This window comes from Bos indicus x Bos taurus, chromosome 19 (genome assembly GCF_003369695.1).
Source record: "Bos indicus x Bos taurus breed Angus x Brahman F1 hybrid chromosome 19, Bos_hybrid_MaternalHap_v2.0, whole genome shotgun sequence".
In the NCBI taxonomy this organism is placed as follows: domain Eukaryota; kingdom Metazoa; phylum Chordata; class Mammalia; order Artiodactyla; family Bovidae; genus Bos; species Bos indicus x Bos taurus.
The window spans coordinates 47,219,210-47,236,377 of NC_040094.1; the positions used below are offsets into that span (position 1 = coordinate 47,219,210).

The 17,168-nt window shown below is 41.1% G+C and overlaps 1 protein-coding gene across 4 annotated transcripts in view; it reads right to left on the reverse strand.

Annotated features, from left to right (window-relative positions):
* The window catches only part of KANSL1 (KAT8 regulatory NSL complex subunit 1), a 170,898-nt gene extending 154,173 nt beyond the window's left edge, over positions 1-16,725 (reverse strand). For 2 of the 4 annotated variants that reach the window (XM_027517459.1, XM_027517460.1), the window contains exons 1-2: positions 15,854-16,068; positions 14,958-15,099 (exon numbers count right to left, since the gene is read on the reverse strand). The gene's annotated coding sequence lies outside the window, so the exon portion shown is untranslated. Of the gene's footprint in view, positions 1-14,957; positions 15,100-15,853; positions 16,069-16,651 lie in introns of those variants that run through there. The other 2 variants (XM_027517457.1, XM_027517456.1) reach the window with 2 other exon arrangements.
* Positions 16,726-17,168: the final 443 nt, after the last annotated feature.

A 17,168-nucleotide genomic window follows, 5' to 3' on the forward strand; every position in this document is an offset into this window, starting at 1 on the left:
ATTTGAAATTCATTTGTGACAAGGAACTTGTATCCAGAATATATAAAGAACTCCTAGAATTCAACAATAAAAGACAATCCAGTTTAAAAATGGCAAAGACTATAATAGAAACAGACATTTCTCCAAAGATACACAAATGGCTAATAAGCATATGAAAAGACCTTATCATCATTTGCTATCAAAACCACGATGAGATACCACTTCACACCCACTAGCATGACTATAATCAAAATTATAGAACCCTCACACACTGCTGGTGGAAATGTAAAACGGTATAGCTGCTTCGGAAAATAGTTTGGCTCCTCAAAAAGTTAGAGTGAGTGAGTGAGTGAAGTCGCTCAGTCGTGTCCAACTCTTTGCGACCCTGTGGACTGTAGCCCCCCAGGCTCCTCCGTCCATGGGATTCTCCAGGCAAGAATACTGGAGTGGGTTGCCATTTCCTTAAAGTTACCATATAACCTAGCAATTCTACTCCTAGGTATATTTCCAAGAGAACTGAAAAGAAGTGTCTAAACAAAAACTTGTACAAGAGGACCTCCTTGGTGGTCCAGTGGTCAAGAATCCACTTGCCAGTTCAGGAGATGCGGGTTCAATCCCTGGTCTAGGAAGATCGCACATGCTGTGGAGCAATTAAGCTGGTTGCTCCACATGCCACAGGGCAACCAGGTTCTGTGTGCGACAACTGTTGAGCCTGCTCGCCACAACTACTGAAGCCTGCACACTCTAGAGCCCACAAGCCCAAACCACTGAAGCGCGCAAGCCCTAGGGCCAGTGCTCCGCAAAAAGAGAAGCCATCACAATGAGAAGCCCACGTACTACCACTGCAGAATGCCCCTGCTCACTGCAACTAGAGAGCAGCCCCAGAGACACAGCAACAAAGCAACAGGGCGCACATGGCAACAAAGACCACCGCAGTGAAAAATAAACAAAAATTTTTAAACTTGTACAAGAATGGCTACAGCAGCATTATTAATAATAGCCTATTATTAAGATGTAGACAATTGAAACGTCTATCACCTAATCACTGGATAAGCAAAATGGGGTATTATCCATATAATGGAATATTATTCAGCCATAAAAGGAATGAAGCGCTGATAGATAACACAAATGAACCTTGAAAACCTGCTAAGTGAAAGACACTAGTCACAAAAGAGCCCATACTGTTTGATTCCATTTGTATGATATGTCCAGATAGGCAAATCATAGAGGCAGAAAGCAGATTAGTGGCTGCCAGGGGCTAATGGACAAAAGGAAACAGAGACTACTGAGAGGCACAGGGTTTCTTTTAGGGGTGTTCTAAAATTAGTTTGTGGTGATGGATGCACAACTCTGAGCACACTAAAAAAATTACACATTTTTAAACAGGTACATTTTATGATATGTGAAATGAATAATCAGTAAAGCTCTTTAAAAAAAAAAAAAGATTAAGCCAAAATAACAATTTCTAAACAGTTCTGATGTGCACACACACACACAAATTATATATATATACACACATATGTTAAACTACTTGTAAAAACATCAGGAGAAGATGACAAGCCATAATTTTGCCATTTATTTCCCCTTGAGAGATTACCTCAGAGGACTAATATGCCTTCATGTTAGATCTGCAGCCTTATTGCCAACAGTATATATAAGCAAAAGTTAGGTTCTCAACAAATTCAAGTTATTCTAAAATATTCTATGTAAGAGTGAAATGAGGAAGATACAACAGGTCATAGATAAAAATCAGTCATCTATAGGAATGATACAAACTAGGACATCAGTACGTCAATGAAGAGTTTAAGAATACAAAATCCTATTCCTGGAAGGGTTATCTTCAGGGAGATAGGATTGGAATGTACTATTATTTCAAAAGCTTAAACAAAAGTAGCAGTATTATACTCTGCTCAAAGAATATTATAACAGATGGTTGGCAAGGCTTCTGTAAAAGGGTAGTTCAAAGAGAAAAATCTTGGCATTGTCATCCCCAGTTCTACCCAGAGTATAAAGTAAAATACCCTGGTCCACACATACAGGATCTGAGAGGAAGAGTATGTGCTGAACAGGAAAAAAGATGCTGATCAGGCTACGCATTCCAAGCCCGATTGACCATTTTCTTTTTGCCCCTATAAATCAATTTTTTTGTTTGTATATGGTCCAATATATTACAGATGTGATTAGAGGAGTCTATCCCCTCGCAATCAACAGACTTGTATAATTAATGCTAGACTGGGATTCAACTTCTAGTTCTAACACCACGTAGCTATGTAACTTTGGACAAGTGACTTCCCTGCTCTCAGTTGCCTCCTGTAGAAAACAAGAGAGGGGCTTCTCTGGTGGCTCAATGGTTAAGAATCCACTGCCAATGCAGGAGATGTGGGTGTGATCCCTGATCCAGGAAGATCCCACATGCTGTGGAGCAACTAAGCCTGTGTGCCACAACTACTGAGCCTGTGCCCTAGAGCCTGGAGCATGACCACTGAGTCCACATGCCCCAACTACTGAAGCCTGTGCGCTCTGGAGCCTGTCCTCCCCAACAAAAGAGGCCACGGCAATGAGAGGACTAAGCACCGCAACCAGAGCAGCCCGTGCTCTCCGCAACTAGAGAAAACCCACACACAGCAACAAAGACCAAGTGCAGCCAAAAATAAATAAATGCATAAAGCAAATGTTTAACACAAAGCATAGAGATGGACTGTAAAAATACTTGACTGTAAGAAAGCAAAGCAGTCAGATGCTCAACCAAAATGTTTAAATCCTTAAGTAGCATGGGGGGGAAAAGGGGAGGGAGGTGGGGAGAGAGGAGGAGAATAACTCTGCTCAAAACAGACAACAAAAAAATGAGGAAAAGGAACAAAATATCATAAACTGTAGCTGATCAGGAGCACTAAGGCCTATGTAGGCAAAATTAAAATCTTGCAAGAAAATGCAAAGCCACAGAGTGGTGGTTTAAATATATAAAAAGCCAGATGCTGAATAAAGACTGATGGAGCACTTGATAAATGGTATAAACAGTGACAACAGCAAGACAGCTGACAGACCTAACTGTAATTAGTTTCAATACCTACTGAGGAAGAGATGAGGAAGAAATCTATTTCTAAATTACTCTTTAAAGCCCAAAAATCACTGAGAATGAATCAAATTCATCACTAAACGAACAAGATGTTTCCAAACTAATATATCAGATGTTAGGTAGTCATGGAACCCCAAAGTATTCTCTGCTTTTTAGAAGTATTCTCTGAGGACTTCCCTGGAGGTCTAACAATTAAGACTGCCTTGCAGGACTTCCCTAGTGGTACAGTGAATTAGAATCCGCTTGTCAGTGCAGGGGACATGGGTTTGATCCCTGGTCCGGGAAGATTCCACATGCCTGGGAGCAACTAAGCCCATACACCACATCTGTGGAGCCTGAGTACTGCAACTACTGAAGCCCAAGCACTCTAGAGCCTGTGTTCTGCAACAAGAGAAGCCACCGCAAGGAGAAGCTGCAACAAAGAGCAGCCCCTACCTGCCACAACTAGAGAAAGCCCACATGCACAACAGAAAACCAGCACAACCAAAAATAAATTAAAAAAAAAAAAAAGAATCCACCTTGCAATGCAGGGGATGTGGGTTCAATCCCTGGTTGGGGAACTAAGATCCCACACGCTATGGGGCAACTAAGCCTGCACGCCTCGACAACTGAGCCCGAGCTCCACAGTTAGAAAAGCCAAATAAATAAAGTATGTATAGATACACAGATATAGATAGATATAACTCCCATCTACTCAAGAGAAGGGCTCTTGCTGTAAGCTTGAATTCAGTCAAACTGGCAAATCTCTACTAGAGGATGAGATCAGAAGACATATCAGCATAAATAACCTTCTGAGGAAAAGACAAACATGGCTTCTGAAAGATGAAATCACACCACACCAGTCAATCCAAATTCTCTGAGGAGAAAGTACAGAATATAATTTATTTAGGCTTTTACAAGTCTTGGTAAGATTCTAAATAAAAAGCTGTTTTTAAAAAGCCTGAGTGACCACACAGTCGAGAATATTTACCATAGAAGGGGCATGATTTATGAGACAGACACACCACCTACTGCGCTAAGGAGGCACGTCTAGATTGGGTGAGACACAGAAATTACGGGTGGACCGATGCTGAGGCACTTCCCTATATGAAGTGCAAGCACTGATCTTAGGTAATGTTTTCAAAAGGCTACAGTTAACATTTTCATAAATTAATATGAAAGACACACAGAGAATTTCCCATTTTGCAGATGGAGTGATGAGCTTCCTGATAGTGAAATACTACAATAAAATGGAAAAATGAAGGAACTGAGAGGTGGAAAGGATTTGTGTTATCAAATGAGAAACATTTGCAAACACAAAGATTTATTTTTAGTTGAGAGAATACTCTGCAAGCATGAAAGCTGTCTAAATATCTATCTGCAGGGCTTCCTAGCAGAAGAGAAACTAGAGGTGCTCCAGGCAGTTCCTGTGTAGACAAAATTAGGCCCAGAGTGGAAACTGCAGAGGGACACATTTCAGCTAACATAATGACAAGCTTTCTAAGCTCCAGACCAGAACTAACTGAAAGGGTGATTCTTACTCTGAATTACCTCTAAGAGCCCTCTGAGATACAAGTGGCTAAAATACTACAGGCAGGAAAATGGCAGCTATTAACAGTGCAGCATGAAAAAGTGAAAAGTAAAGCCTTTACAGGAAAAAAAATCTAAGTGGTACCTAAAGAAGGCATGGCTTCCAGTCAAAAAGGAAATCTTTGAATAAATTACAGAATGTTGCCTAAAGACAATGGGATTTCTGCATGCAAAGAGGGGTGGGACTGCAAATTCTACAGGCAACAAGGAAAAGACTGTGACTAGAACATATTTTCCTATCCTAATAAATCATAATTAAGCTATATCTGAAATGCAATTCTGATTGGTTACCATAAATCTAGAAAAACAAAGCAATGCTGACAAAGATCCAGAGAAGTGTACGTAAATGGAATGACTAAGAGACTGAAAGAAATGTCACTGCAGATTACATTTTAAGATCAATCATCTTCAGCTGAAAAACATGAAATGAAATCCAAGGGGCACTATGATCAAAAATCAGAAAGTGTACCAATATTAAATACTAATTTATTTACCAAATCTTGGTACCATATATTAGGCTTTTAAACTTGAAAGGTAGATTTTTTTTCCCACAAAAGATGAAAAGAAAATTATGGAATGCTTTATCACCAAGTGGTATTTAGGGATAAGAATACTCAAGAAGATATAAGTTCAGATATATTAAGTCCCTTCTGAGGTCCTACCGGATAGAAATGACATGTGAGGCCTTAAATTTCTGAGGTTAACATTTTCTTTTTATTTTAAACATTTCATTATGATGTTTCAAATGTACACAAAAATAGAGTAGTTTAATAAACCCCATATACCCATCACCCAATGAGGTTAACATCTTCTAAGATAACTGCCTCACCTCAAAACATCCCCTGGTGCCAACTAAGACATGACAACTGGCTGACAGCCCCTAAGAGACTCAGTAAGGCTTGCTGGTATAGTTCTTTTATTCTTTTACCTATATGTGTACAGCTGACCCTTGAACACCACCAGGTTTGAACTGGTCCACTTACACTTGGATTTTTCCCAATCAATACTTACTACACAATGCTCAGCTGAATCCCTGGATGTAGAGCTGCAGATATAGAGGATCTACTCTAAAATTATACATGTATTTTCTATTGCACGGAGGTCAGCACCCCTAACTCTGCATGGTTCCATGTGTGTAATATATACATATACATTATCTTTTATATATTTAGAATCCGCCTTATATATCTCTATATACTGAATTTTTCATTTATCATATGCTCAACGTTCTTACCTGGAAAATCCCATGGACAGGGGAGTTTGGCAGGCTACAGTCCATGGGGGTTACAAAAGAGTCGGACATGACTGGGCAACTGAGCACATACTCAATACACACAACATTCTAAGATACTGAAAGTTCTTTTAAAATATTGTTTAATGGCTGTATAACAACTCACCCTTAAATATGCCGTAATTTACCCATTAATCTCACTGCTCATTCAAGTTTATCCCCTATTCTTACTTGTATAAATAATGCTACAATGAATATCTTTGTTCACAAATTTTTCTATCTTTATTTTTCCCCTCTTAAGAGAAACTCCTAGAAGTAGAATTAGTGAATTAAAGGACAGTTTAAGGCTTTTTGATATGTATTGGCAAAATATCTCCCAGAAAACTTAGGCCCAATGCACTTCGATTAGCAGTTTTAGAGACTACCGCCTTACTATTTGATAGGTTAAAAAAAAGTAGTATATTATTTTAATCTGAATTCCCTTGATTATGCATCAGAATAAAAATGTTTCTTACATGCTTCTTGGTCATTTGTATTTCTTCTTTGTGAACTCTAATCATGATCTTTGTCAGAAAGGCTTTTTTACTTTCTTTGGGCCTTAATGAAACTGAAAACCAGCTTAGATGGAGCCACATATCAGTGACTTCAGCTCCCTCTCCTGGCCAAAAAATTACTACCATGATCCGGTTATTGTTATTCAGTCGCCCAGTCATGTTCAACTGCGACCCCATGGATTGCAGCATACCATGATCCGGACCTAGATTTAAATACATGTGTGTATGTGCTCAGTCGCTAAGTCATGTCCAACTTTTCTTCGACTGCAAGGACTGTAATCCACCAGGTTCCTCTGTCTATTAAAAGCTTGCCATTTCCTAGGTTGTTGCTACAAACACAATTTATACACGGTAATAAAAGATAAAACATTATGTGTCTAAACCCATACTTAACAGAGATGTGATGGAAAAAGAGAAAGGGAACATCTGACCACTTATATTTAATAATTAACGTCACCAAAAATGTTTAAATTATAATCAGGTCATTGCCAAGTTACTTACTGGATGGAACATTACAAGCCTAAAACTCATTTCTCTATACTTTATTTTCTTTTTAATGGCTGCACTGCGTGGGCACTTAAGGGATCTTCATTCCCTGACCAGGGATTGAACCTGGGGCTATAGCAGTGAAACCATCAAGTCCTAACCCTAGACTGCCAAAGAAGTCCCTGTAACTTTATTCTAATAATGTAAAACATTCCAGTTGCCAGATGACACTGGGCTGTCAGCACACTGATTATCTTCCCTTTTTTAAAAGCAAAAATAAGAAAACAAAAACATCTACGTGCCCTTCATCATTTAATGAAGGATTAAAAAACAAAACAAAACAAACAAAAAAAAAACACCCTCTTTGTAATCCTTATTCCAAAGCCACAAAACTGCTCACACTAAACAGATTGGGTCCTACAGTTCCAAAGGGTAAGGCCAGGATTCACGAATGGATGTAGCTAACTCAGCTTCTCCACTGATAACCTCCAAGATGCAATTCACAGGTTGGGCAGTACAGTGCTCAGATGATTCATTCATTCAACGCACATCTACTAAGTGCCATCACTTTGCCAGCAGTGATGATGACAGACAGGACACAGCCCCTACTCTCAGAGAGCTGGAAAACTGGCTGTCTGGGGAAGGCAAAGCCTGGGTACCGTCTATGTCAGTTACTGCTGTTACTATACCTCCCTGTTATTAAAGAATTGGGAAGAGTATGTTTCTAGAACAGGGTAGCACTTTAAAGGGTGGTCATTTTAAACAGTGGTGGCTGTTTGTGTGAAGATTCAGAGGCAAAAGAACAAGGTGTCCAGAAGGAATTGCAAGCAGTTGAGTGCTATTGAGTGCAGAGCTCAGGAAGGAGTAGAGGAGACGACCTGCCAAGGGCCTGGGTGCTTGGTTTGAAGTCCACCTCGAAAGCCAAGTAAGCAATGGGGAGGAGACATACGGTCCTGTAAGGAGACCATTTAGCTCTGGAGAAAATCCATTCGCAAACCATAGGTATATGGATGTGAGACTCATACAGTGTGAGACATAAACTTTCCTAAGCTTCCCTCAGGAACTACATAGGCTAAGAGGAGAGAAGGCCAAGACAAGGCAAACACTGACTGAAAGAGACAAATGTCTGCACAGAAACTGAGAAAGAACAGCCAGAGGCAACAGCGATGACAGAAAGAGCCAGCACGCAGACCACGTGTACCTCACTGTGTGTCAGGCACTCACCTACATGCTTTTCATGTATTAATTCATTTCCTCTTCACGACAGTCCTGGAAGGTTAAGTGCCATCATTTGTATTATTTTCCCATTTTTCAGATGAGGCAGCTGAGGCACGGAGAGAGGCACAAAGTACGTGCAGAGCTGAAATCTGTCTGAATCTCAAGGACTCACTCCAGAGACCATGTTCTGTATCACGGCTCTACAATGCCTTTCAGAAATGACAAGAAGAAGCAGGAGGACCACCACCACCACAGCCAGGGAGAACAATGGTCCATGGTGTCAAAAACCACAAGGAGGCCTTGGAAAATCAGGACAGAAAGGGATGCCTCCGTAAGGGCAGGTACAGTGGAGCACACCGGAAGAAGCTAAACAAATAGTTCCCTGGCAAAGGGACCAGCAACTGCAGTTTAAGAGTTCTGTGTTTGTAAAAAGTCAGAGACTTGAGTGTGTTTAGAAGCTGATGGACAAGAGCCAACAGGGAATGGGAGGGTAAAAATAGGTTGGGAAAAGGGACAAATGACAGACAGAGGTCTCTATGAGGAGGAAAAAATAGCTGAAGAGACCAGAGAGGTGGCCTAGTATGAGAAGACACAAAGACAGGGATAGGGTGGGCCTAAGAAGGGTCTCTTCCCCACAGGCTCTGTGGAAAAGGGTTTTCTCTGTAAGCAAGGGAGCTGCTTAACTTCTGAAGAACCCTCCACAGTAAGATGCTTTTAGAATTGTGGCATTATATGCTTTGATTCTTTTACTCCTGTTTTCACTCTTATCCAGCTGTCTCATTAAACTATGATCTAGGTGGCAAACAGGTCACAAGATGATTTCGAAGCAAGAAAAAAATCTAACAAAAACTAAAATCTCTAGATTGTTCAGAACCAAAATATAATTCTTTAAAAAGACAGTATTTTTCTATTTCTTCAAGTCAAGTATGTAAGTATATTCTCTGAGCTTCCAGAACTTACGATGGCTACCCTCTTTGTCCTCAATGCCCAGAGCTGCTCTCCTGCTCACGACTTGACTTCTCTCCCCAGCTCTCTCTGGTCTAGTCAAACGGCCCTTCCTCCCCGAGTCCAAACAATTACCCAACACTTCCTTTCGGGACAGGTAGATAGGAGAAAGAATTTGGGAACTAGCCTCTGATGACAACTAACAGAGCAATTTCATAGCACGTATTTATCAAAAGCAGTCCCGGACCACTGTAAAAAGCTGAGGAAAGTAATGGACTCTTCCTCTCCATAAAATGCACACAAGCAAAATCACACAATTTGCATTAGATGGTCAAAAAGCTGTCATTTTTCACATATTTTATCCATAGAATACTTGGCTGGATAAATACTGGAGCAAGATGGCTCACTCTAGCCATCATCAAAGGACTATTCACCTTCCCTGGCAAATAATTTATACAAGTTTAGTTTACTGATATCCTAACCTCCCAGAGAAAGAAGGCATGAAAATAGAGGGGAGAGCTGCTGGAGGCTGGAGCAAGGCCAGTAACAGCCGGATTAGACTAAGGTAGGTGATCAAGAAAGTAGATTAATCAGACAAAAGAGTATGAAGACTGGCCCAAGAGTATGAAATATATGCACACACTACTCCATGAATAGTTTACCTTACGACCTGCAAAGATACATTCCATCTCAGCACAGTACAGTTAGGATGTACATAGGGAGAATCTTCTGTAATTCTGAATTCTTATTTAAAATAAAATTTTGTACAGGGTGCTTTCTTAAGGAGGCAGAAAAGCATGTAGTATCTATTAGAAAATATTTCAAAACTTTCACAGTATTAATATGAGTTTCATGAGAGGAAACCATCAAACAAAAGGGTGTAACTGGCCTGCAAAGAAAGATTTTGAAACAAAACAGTAGCCAGACCATCATGTGTCTATACGCTGTTTCAGAAAGGTTGAACTTTACCCTCAAGACAAACAGGAGGGGAATGGAAGCAGAGGGCGGGCCATATCAACTGGGCCACAGGAGGAACTTCCTCAAGGTCTTGCTCTCTCTGGAATGACCCATACTGTCCACTCCTAAAAGTCAAATGTTGGAGGATAACCATGCCTGTTTCTTCAAATATGGCATCTGACTGAAGATAAAACATCTCTCTATTCACACAGACAAGGAGGTGTTAATTTGAGACAGATATCTGGGCCTAATTCTTACGTAGTAAGGAAATCCCAAGGTTTCATCAATTTCCACAAAGGACGAGACATGGAGAGCAGACTGTAATCTTGACCTTAATCTTTCAAATCAGAATTTTATCGACAGCTAAACAAAAAGAATATTACCACCTTCTAAAATGTTAATTTTATATAAATCTAAAGTCTCAGCAACAAAAATCTAGACATTAAAGACAAATAAGATAAACAAGGTCCTACTCCATAGCACAGGCAACTATACATCTAATACCCTGCAATAAGTATTAATTGAAAAAATCTGAAAGTGATTCAGTTTTGTATCACTTTGCTGTACACCAGAAACTAACACAACCTTGTAAATCAACTATACTTCAATAAAAATAAATAAATTTAAAAGGACAAATATATGAGACACCTAAAGATATAATCTACTTCTTTAAATCATGTGACCAATTTGCACCCAAATTTCATTTCCTATGTATAAGTGTTGGAGGTCCGCTACCTTTGATGAATAACATTAGTCTATGGTGCTGTCAAGGCTAAAGGATACTGTTATGAGTTGAACAGTGTTCCCCAACCCTCAAGAAGATATTTTGGATTCCTAACCCTGCATACCTCAGAATGTGACCATAGCTGGAGAAAGAGTCTTTACAGAGATAACCAAGTTAAAATGAGGTGATTAGAATGCGCCCTAATCCTAATCCCTAATATGACTGCTGTCCTTTTAAAAAGGAGAATTTTTGAACAAAAGAGATACATACACAGACAGAACTTTGTGCAAAGACTGGAGTTACATGGCTAAAAGCCAAAGATGTACCAGATGCTAGGGTACAGGCCTGGAAGACATCCTGCCCAAGGGCCCTCAGATGGAGAATGCCCCTGCCCTCAGGCTTCTAGCCTGCAGAACTGAGAGACAATACATGTCTGTTGTTTAAGCCACTTACTTCGTGCCACTTTGTTATGGCAGCCCTAGCAAACAGATGTCATGAAGAAAATTAGCAGCTCATGTTTATTGAGCACATACCAAGTGTTATTCTAAGCACTTCGCATCAACAAACTCATTTAGTCATTACAAAATCCACCCCAGGATCTAGATACTATAATTATACCCTTTTCACAGATGAAGACACCAGGTCTCTATGAGGATAAAAAACTTGCCCAACAGCAGACAGAGCCTCCAGTATGACCACTAGCTATAAGGAACTATGATTTATAGTCATTATTTTAATAGCAACAGCAGTCACTAAGCCAAACACTATGTACTTCACAGATACAATATATACAACAATTGTCTGAAGTCCATGTTCATTTTTGCTTCCAATACAAAGGAGAAACCTGAATCTCCAAGAGATTTTCTTAAAATTTCTTAAAATTGCCCCACATCTCACAACCAAGAATGTGACAGTGAATCTAACTGCCAACTTGAGGAAATAATGAAAATCCTTTTTTACTAACACTTTAAGTGCAAGTGAAAAATTGTAATGTTTGACCTTGCAATTCTATACTAGAAATCTAAACCTATAAATTCAAAATCCTTCAAGATCCCAGGAGAAAATGGGCCCTAGATCACAGTATCCCTTGACTACACATCCCTTCAACTATTCAAGGGCTGTCTGCTCTCTCATCTGTGATCCCTTGACTTTTCTCTAACATCCAGACACAGGAGAAGAAAAGATGTAAGGACTGAGATACTGCTTTTTAAGTTGTTTTTTCTTAATTTGTATTTAATTTTTAAATTTTGATACAAACATCAGAAAGTGTGAAGAAATATAAAACAGTGAGAAGTCTTCCTCCCACTCTGTCCTCCACCTGCCCAGTTCCTAGACGTAACAGGCAACCAACGTCACCACTTTCTTGTTTACTCTTCTAAAGTGATTTTTAATGCATATACAACAAGCCAATATAAATTTTTTCTCCCTTTTTCAAAAAAAAAAAAAAAAACACACAAAACATATCATACACACTGCTCTGCATCTTGCTTTTATCAACTGTATAACTTGTAGATCTTTACATAGCCTTTGAATCATTTTAATTGCATCCTTTTGTTTGTCAAGAATACTTTTTACTCGCATTCATTACAGTTCAGTCTAGTACACAAAGCACCAGCACACAGGCTACCAGCAGTCCCTGAGAGGCACCTGAAATGACTGGCGGTGGACCCATGACGCACCAAAGGCCTTGTGTCTCTTCGCTCCATCTCATCTTCACTTTTCTCCAACTTGCCCAATCCTCCTCCTCCCTGCTCCTCCATTTCACCCATGCCCTAACCCTGACAACTGGACCTGAAAACATCAAATATCACTGATACTGCTTAGTCATGGCTAGCACTGAAAAAGCTGCAGACCCCTGATAGAAAGAGAATGGGATAAATAATTTCCATGGGAACTAATTAACAAGAGTGCCTTCAATTGATGAGTTTGGGGGGGAGTTATATTTCCTTTATGTTATTTATGTTTCCTTTGGTGCTTTGGTTCTTAAAAAGGGTAAACATTAGCACTATTTTCTACCAGCCTTGGAACATACATAAATACACACTGGGGTCTAACATTTGAGTAATGCCTACAGAACTAGAGTTCATTTTGAAATAAAATAATCAGAAACAAAGTGTAAGAACCATAGAAAATTAATATTTTGGCTCCAAAGTATATATACATTTTAATTAACCCATTTTTTACTTAAAAATAAGTAATTGCAATCTGAAAACACATCTCAGAAACATTTTAAAGCTATTCACAACGGAAAAAAATAAAGTTCTCTCTCCCTTTTTTATTTCCATCCTGCAAATTCAATGACATCCTGTTTTCCCCCACCAAGAAAGTGTCTTTTTCCCCCTGCCCAGCTCAAACACCAGTTTTTAAGGTTTTTTTAAGTCATAAAAGGAGGAAAATGTTAACAAAAAATTTGTTCAGACGCAAAAGAGGTCTTCAACTGATCAAAGGACTAAATTAAGGCAGTCACATAACTACATTCTTAAGTAGTTAACAGGTGGTAACTCAGTCTGGAGTACTGACTTCACTCTCTATTCCTATCATGCCAGAGACCTTTGGTGCAACTTCAAGGATTACTGTAGAACTTACCCAGGTTCCAAGACTTAGAGGTAAAATGTCATATGTAAAAAAGCAGGCCTCTGTACATCTAATCCACTTTTAGAACCAAAATGACTATGAAGTAAAAATCTAATATATTGATCCCCAGTTCCTCGGGTTTCTAATTGTTCTTGAGTCACTAAGTTGCATCCAACTCTTTGTGACTTCAGGGACTATACATAGTCTGCCAGGCTCCTCTGTTCATGGAATTTCCCAGTATTCTTATACTGGAGTGGGTTGCCATTTCCTTCTCCAGGGGATATTCTTTACCCAGAGATGGAACCAGAGTCTCCTGCATCGGCAGGCGGATTCTTTACCACTGAGCTACCAGTGAAGCCCAGGGAACTAGTACCTGTTGATATCCCCTTGCCTGCTTCCTAAAGATAACAGAGGCCACCGGGTCCTGGCACTAAACACCCAATACCAAAGAGGAATGTTCTGTACAAAGTCCTCCAGTGCCTACGGTTCAGGACTTCTGGCTGGGTTCCCCACGCAATGCCACCAACTCTACAGGGGGAATGGGTGGAAAAACTGAGTCCCTCTGACTTCCTTTACAGTAATATAGGCACTTCTCAACCAACAATAGCAGCTGGAACATAAATGAAGATGAGAACTCAGTCTACTTTTACCTAAGGATTTCCAGCAATCCAAGTATTAGTTTACACAAACTGCATTAATACCTGACATATTCACTGCATTACTTGGGAATTCCACAGCGCAGGTTAACAGACAATAATCTAACTACATTAGTATTTAGCTCTGAAGGAAGCAACCTGTACCATCCAGTGAAGCTTGTGGGGGGCTTCCGTTACTCCTTATCTTTCCCCATCCTTCCTGCAATTTCCCTCCCTGTATGTATCTTAAGCTTTATCCTCTGTTTAGTCTTTCTTAATGGAGAGAGTTTCCTGGCCATTTATGTACAAGAAACTGGAAGTAGCCAAGATAAAGGAGAACTACCACATCACTGAGAGCTTTTTCATGTAAAGATCATGTTCTCACACTGCCCCCAAAGAGGTTTATCTTGTGAGGTGAAACATGGTACCAAGTGCTACCTGTTGAGAAAAATAGTACAAATTCGCATGCAAAGGACTAGGGAATAGCAGGAAAACTCTCCCACAAAGCTATACATATAAACAAACAGGTCTTAGAATGTTCTGAACATACTAAATCAAGTTTCAGAGTAAATAAATGGTTAGTGACACATCTTCTGTAACACATGAATCAGCTACAGATTTGCAAGAGTGGGACACACCCTAGCACCTATGATAATACTAAAGGACCTGTTTGAAAGTGGACCCGGCTGTCTGAATTGCCAGTCCATCCTACTGAGACTGGAACAGAATTTTACAACTGTGTGGGGTTGTCATAATTTAAAGCTAAAAAATAAACACATCATTATCATGAAAGTTAATTTGAGAACTTCATTACTATTTTAACACCAATAATTAAGGACAGGAGCAATACAAAGGAGTAACCAATCAGTTCTAGGAGGCAAACACAAGGGAAAGGAATGTCGTAAGACGGTCGAAGAACTGCAAATTCAAAAACTAAAAAAACCTCAATTCTAAAAAAAATAATAATAAAATGAGACCTTTATAATTAAAAAAAAAACACACATCTTACCTTAAGAGGCATCCAAGTAGCATTCATAGTGTCAGGAGTAGTTCAGGCAATAATACTCAGAAACAAGCAAGAATGGAGTCTTAGTAATTCCCCAGCCACCAAGTATGAGCAGGTAGGAAAATTTTTTATTTCAAAAAGGTATCTGAAAAAGAGAGGACTTTCATTTAGACTAAAAATAATCCAAAAATAAGCATATAGTTTAAACTATCTGGACAGAGATTCAAAGTACTATTTGCCTCACCATCTTAAAAAGATGTAGAAAATAACTGTTCCTTTTGGAAAAGGACAAATGTGTGTGGTGTATGATCTCCACAGGTATGAAGAAATATATTTTTCCATAAAATTGGATTAAATGTGTAACACATATTTCAGATAATATAAAATTGCTTATTAGAATTATTTCTCAGATAGAAAAATGATTATCCAGGGTTACTTCATAAACACTATTAAAAACTGATTTTTTATCTGATCACTAAAAAATGCCCTTGCCACATTTAGTTTTAATAAATTAAACCCTCTCTGATCATTTTGATTGTCCTAAATTTTCTCGAGTTTAAGTTGCAGAGCCCATTCTATGTGGAAAAATAATAGCCATTCTTGACTCAAGTGCTACAAATAAAAGACCCTTCTTTCCTAGAAATCTTTAATAACAGGCCAAACAATTTTGAGCCAAGTTTGTGTGGAGGTAGGAGGATGGATTAAATGACCTCTTGTAGGATTCGTGCTCTCGTCCTAGGCCTGAATGAAAATTCCAGCTTAACCAGTTACTGCTTCGCTTAAAATGGAGGCTTGCCCGATTAGGGACAAAAATAACAGCACCCACCTCTGTAAAATAAATTTTTAAAAATTCAAAGCCTACAGTACCCTCATTTTTAAGAAAAATTAAAAATAAAAACCTCTGGAGTGGATTTGTTCCTGCTATGCGTTTGTCACTTCGGCGTCGAAGACTTGGCATCACTTTCCTTACGCTCGTCGGATTTTTTTTTTTTTTTGGTTGGGGGAGGGTTGGGGGGAGTTTGACTTCTGACCCAAGTCCGGGGAGGATTTAAAAGCCCCTCCATAATCCCCAACGCAAGAGCTAAGGGGCGAAGAGAAAGGGGAGAGCCCGAGTTCCCACCCCTCCCCCCACCCTGGACCCCAGTCCCAAACCGACCCCCCTTCCCGCAGTGAGGCGACTCCTTCTGCCCCAAACCCATTGTTAGGGAGGGGGCGAAAGGGAGAGGGGGCTCAGGGCAGGGCGCCGGCGGCCGTTGCTCCGCTCGCTTCTGGAAGGGGGCGGCCCGCGGGATGCAGCTTCCCTTCCTCTCCGCGTCGGTCCGTCCCACCTCGGCTCGGCCTGGCGCCCCGGGCTGTGCTCGGCGCCCCCGGCCCCGGGCCCGGCCCAGCCCGCCCCCCGAGTACCAGGCCCCCGACCCCTCTGCCCGCAGCCCGAGGCCCAGGCCTGCGGGTGGGCGCGGGGAGGGGGTCCCTATGCCCCACACACGCGTCCCCGCTCCCCCAGCCCAGTCGCTTCCAGGGCCCTCGGCGGCGCCCGCTCCCCGGGCCCGTCGGCCCCCCGCCTCCCGGCCGGGCCGCCCCCTCGGGCTCCCGCCGTTGGGGCCGCCTCCCCTTCCCCACCATCACCCCTACCGACTCGTGCCCCCACCCCCCGGGGCACCAGTGCCAACGGCGGCTCCCCCGGCCCCCGGACCTACCTGCACAGCTCAACCAAGCCTAGAAGTGGGGGCGGGGAATCTTCCGCCCTCCTCTATCTCTCATTGGCCCTTCCGAGGGACATAGGGGTCTCTATTGGCTGGCGGCGAATGTCCGTCAGAGTGGTGGGGCGGGACAGAAGGGGAGAGGGATGCTGGTGCCTTGGCGTCTCTGTCTCTGTGTATCTCGCTGTCTCTGTCTCGGAGCTTGGAAATGAGAGACATTTGGATGAGAGGACTGGAAATGGGCCTCAGGTGGCAGGAATAGAAATAGGAATCCTGGCAGAGCTTCCCGCAAGTCTGTCACTCCGAACCCCCTACCTAAGTCCCCTTTAGATCCTCTTCCCCATCACCCCCAACCCCGGCCCCTCACCCTTGTAGGTTCTTCATCCAGGAAGCGATGTGAAGAAAACTCGAGGCCGGAAGGCCACAGAGGGAGATTTTATATATGTATATAAAATACACACATACAAATACTTATATAGAAAGTCAACCAGATATAAGGTCACAAGGGCCTGGA